The sequence below is a fragment of the Octodon degus genome, unplaced genomic scaffold (genome assembly GCF_000260255.1).
Source record: "Octodon degus isolate 3935 unplaced genomic scaffold, OctDeg1.0 scaffold00288, whole genome shotgun sequence".
NCBI lineage: Eukaryota > Metazoa > Chordata > Mammalia > Rodentia > Octodontidae > Octodon > Octodon degus.
In genome coordinates, this window is record NW_004524864.1 from 832,444 (window position 1) to 837,338 (window position 4,895).

Sequence of the window (4,895 nt, forward strand, 5' to 3'; positions counted from 1 at the left end):
CCAGTCTGGCCCCTGCCCCTACCCCGGTGATCTATGCCATTTTCCCCAGTGAGGGAGGCTTAGCCAATGATATCTGGCTCTTAGTGGAGGTGCTTTGACAGTCAGGTAAGAAGTCAATCCAGGACCGCGAAGAGCAGGTGGGCACATAGAGACCTCTCGCCCGCGCAAGGCAGGTTCAGAGAAATACAAAATCCCGTGGAAGATGGGTGTGGTGTTGTAAGCTCTCTTTATTCAGTGATTGAGATTTACGTTGAAAGCTGTCTCCTGCTGCCTTTTCCAACATTACATGAAAAAGTCACATTCTATGTGCCTGTGCCAGCCATGTCGTCTCCTTGTTTCTACCTTCCTGTTAGAAACTCTCTGCCTCCACAGGGACACACTAGTGCTGAACCGCAAGAGCATAGCAGTGAGGACTGTGGACACCGTGGCTGGGAAATGGTGGCTGCTAATCTCAGTCACAGTGCCCACCCTCAGGACCCTGGTTGATCTGGTCCCCAGGGCACACCTTCCCCTCCCCAGGTTTCCCTTGGCTTTTCACCTTCCCAAGCAGCTGCCTGGGGCTCGTATGAAGCTCCAGCTGCAGGCAGCCATGGGCTCTGCACAGTCTGGGTCCCTGAGAAGAGCACTTTGCTGCAGACTGGGAGCTGAGCAAGCACTCTGTGAGTAGCCTGCTTCTCAGGAGGGGAGAGGGAGTGGAAGGAGGGGATAAGGTGGTGGGGTGTGGCTATCATCCCAGCTGCTCCAGTGAGGGCAGAGTTGATAAAGCAGGAGGATCACAAGTTTGAGGCCAGCTAGACAACCTGGTAGGACCCTGCCTCAAAATAAAAATTTAAAAGGTCTGGGATATAGCTCAGTAGTAAAGTGAGACCCTGGGTTCAATCGCCAGTACCACAAAAGGGAAGTCTCAGGGGAGTGATGTTGTCAACAGGTGTAAAAATGGAGGCATAGAAATGACAGGACAGAAAGAGCATGGCTAGGGCTGGTGAGATGGCTCAGTGGTCTAAAGCACCTACTTAGAATAAGCTAAGCAAAGCACAGGGACCGCGGTTCAATCCCCCAGCACCATATGCCAGCCAGCCCCGCCCCCTGGTAGGCTGAGCTGGCCACGCACAAATAAATAAATTAAAAAAAAAAAGATTTAACTTTAAAAAAAAAATAAAAAAATAAAGAGCATGGCTAGTATGGATGTCAGTAAGGAAAGAAGGTGGGGGAGGCAGAATGAGAATGAAAAAGGGTGCAAGCCAGGCTAAAATTTAGAGTAAGGAGAGTGACTGTGATGACATAAATGTGAGAATACTAGACAGTGAGCAGTAATGCCAAGTAGTGAGCTCCAGTGCTAGAACTCGTGGCTTCTCCGGTGGTTTCGCTGGGTCAGCGTCCTTCCCTTTCCCTGCCATCCCCTCCAGTCTAGGAGATGTTTCTGTACTGGAATGGCCACTATCCCTACCAAATGGCTGAAGTCAGGGGTGGGGTGATTGGGTCCTGGGACTCCTCCCAGCCACTTGTCAACCTCACACCCAGGGGGAATTCAGCTCGGCCTCAGATCTTTCCAGTCTCTTTTTCTCAGGTGGATGCTCTTGCCGCTCGGTTGTGTGGGAAACCTGGTGGTGGAGGAGGGTGATCATCCCCATGGGAGGAAGGAGAGGAAAACTGGAAGTTTCCTCTTCCAGAGGTCCCCAAATGTTGGTTTCTGTGGGGTCAGTCAGCAAGGAATACTCAGGACGGTGAGCCAGGAGTCTGTTGTCATTAATATAAAGGTTGTCATGAGCAGGGGTGTGGGTTGTGACTCAGCTATGCTCAGGGTGTGTCTGAAGCCAGAGACCACATCTTCTTCATGCTGTATTCTCTCCAATACTGGCCGGTGCATAAACATACAACACACTGTATCTTCATGGAGCTTAAGCTGATAGGGTTCCTCCTCTCAGAGTCCAGAAAGGAAATCAGCTAAAGGGCACAAGGCTCATATTTGGAAGAAGAAGCACTAAACATTAGAATAATGAGATATACTTAGCTCAAAGCCCTTAGGGCCTTTTAGCTGGAACCGAAGTGAACCATCTTGGTACCTGAGTACTAGGTGACATCAGTGAGAATGTTTGGATCCAGTCTTTTGACTGTAGGATTCCTTTGCCACAGGAAGTAGTGAAAAACTGCTGAATCACCTCCTTTCTAAGGGCCAGCCAAATAGCCCAGTGGATTAAAGCAATTGCTTAGGCAGATGCAGGGGCTGGGAGTTCAATTCCCTGGCCTGCCATGCCAGGGCCAGTGTGCCCCCAGGGTGCACTGAGACAGCGGTTGAGGCTGGGTGTGGTGGCACGCCTGCAATCCCAGCTCTTGGGAAGCTGTAAACAGGAAGATCACTATGAGTCCGATCTACTCAGTGAGACTCTGTACACCCTGTCCCAAATACAAAAAAGAAAAAGAAAATAGAAATACCTCCTCTCATCTCTTGTGTGCTGTCAGAGAATGGGCTCAGAAATATTATAGGATACCAGAGTCAAGAAGCAAGCAGAGGTGCCGGGGAGATGGCTCAGTGGAATAAGCGCTTCCAGTGGCAAGCACAAGGGCCTGAGTTCAATCCCCGGTTCTACAAAAACAAAGAGAGAAGCAAGGAGAGGGCCAGGGAGATGACTCAGTAGAATAAAGTGTCTGCCTTGCAAGTGCAAAGGTCTGAGTTCAAATCCCTGGTTCTAAAAAAAAAAAAACCAAAAAACGAAAAGCAGACAGATTACAGTCAGCAGGCTCCTGCATACAGTACTACAGTGGGCCAGGCCATGTCTGAGATCTGCCAAGGCCATGGCTTGTCTGAGATGTTTAGTCACAGAACTCTGAAAACACCATGTTTTGCTTCCTGTCCTTTTGTTTGGTTATTGTTTTGTTTTGGTCTGTTTTGTTTGAGGCAGGTTAGCCTTGAATTCAGTATGTAACCCGGGCTGGCCTCGAACTTGCAGTTTGCAGGTGGGTGTTTGCCTCCTGCTCTGGCACTGAGCCTTTAACTTGAGAATACTATAACAGTGAACCCCAGGGAGCTGCTCCCAGAAAAGGGCCTTTATAGCCCAAAGCCTGCACCTATTCTTTCTCTGCCTGGCCTCACTGTGCCAGCACTCTGGTAGTCTTTTTTCTAGTCACCGCCTCAGTGCACCTCTTCTTAGGCACTGCCTGGATATTTCCTGCTTTCCTTGGAATTTCTTCCAATATTCCCTCCACTCCTATGGCCTCACACCGGGGTCTTCTGCCTCCCACAGTGCCTGTCAGGTAAGGGAGGGTCCCATGAGCAGCCACAGGAAGCATGGAACAAGTCATTGCTCGTGAGTCAAAGGCTCTCTCGGGAAGGTTGAGTGGGGTGGGGACTTGTTTCCGGCCCTGAGTTCTCCATCGAGTCACTGAGCAAATGCACGAATTTCACACCCACACCTGTGGACTATGATTCTCACCCAGATCCACACACACTTAGGGATGTGCGCTGACCTTCCTTCTGGCCCTCCATGTTTGTTCTTGTGGTTGTTTTGCAGTACTACATCGCTGGTATCTCTTGGGAGCTTGCTAAAAATGAAAATACAGGCTGAGTGGTGCATGAATCCCAGCACTGGGGTGGGGGGGGGGGCGGCTGAGGCAGGAGGATTGCTGCCAGTTCTAGACTAACCTGGGCTACAACATGAGCTCAAAGACAGTCTGAACTGCATAGTGAGATCCTGTCTCCATAAGAAGAAAAAGAAGGAAAATATAACTCCCACATCAGGCCTGGAACATCAGTCTTCATGGTGACAAGATGCCTAAGTGAAACATATACCTCTGGAATTTAAGAAACTCTGGTCTAGAGGGAGAGAGACTCTGACACTAGACTCAATCCTTCCATCTCTTTCTCCTCAGCTCATGTTAATTTCACTATCAGTACAAGGTTCTGGACAGTGGTGAACACTGTGGGGGCCAGAGGGGCTTGGTACCAGGTAGGGGCTGGTGCAGTGCCCTCATTAAACTGTTTCTGGTCCAGGGGAGAGGACTCAGGAGTGGAAGTGGGGAGAAGAACTCCCTTAGCAATGAGGTCCTTCCTAGGCAGAGGGAGAGAAAAGGAGGGAAGGGCATCTGGGAGTGCTGTCCCCCCTGGGCCAGTGGTCCATGGGGAAGAAGAGAGCATGGGCACAGATGGGGGAGCCTTTGGAATTTATGTTCCACAAAGAGCACTGAACATGTTTGATTGAGTGATTATTTTGTCTTTTGGACAGGGTTTCACTGTGCAGTTCTGGCTAAACTCACGTTGTAGCCCAGGCTGGCCTCACACTTGGAGGGATTCCCCTGCCTCAGGCTGCCGAGTGCTGGGAGTACAGACATGTGCCACCACATCTGGCCACTGAATAAGTTTTAAAATTTGCCTCCATCTACAAAGAACACTAGGCATAGAAATGATTTCTTGAGTCAACAGCCATGGCATTCCACCGTGGTTGCCATGGAAACCATGAAAGTATTTAAGCTGAGATTACAGAACTGTTCTTGTGATGGGGACTTGAAAACCCCGTGGTGTCCACATTATATTCTGGCACATGTTCTCTGCTGGTACGGGAAAGGTGGCTTCAGCAGTTGTGTGCCTGGAGCTGCCTGTGGAAGTTACCTCTGATTCTGCCAAGGCTGCCATTCCTACCTTCAGTAAGTAGCCACAAGGGAAAAGCTGGCTAGGCAGTGAGGGTGGAGTAGGAGTGGGGTGGGTGTGTGGACCAGTGTGAAGCACGGGTATGAAAGAAAAAGAATAAATGTTGTAGGCAATGATGACTCTCAATGGGTGAATTTTATCCTAGCAAAAGATGCTCTAGGGCTGGAGAGATGGCTCAGTGGTCTAAAGCACCTACTTAGATCAAGCTTGGCAAGGCATCAGGGACCGCGGTTCAATCCCCCAGCACCACATG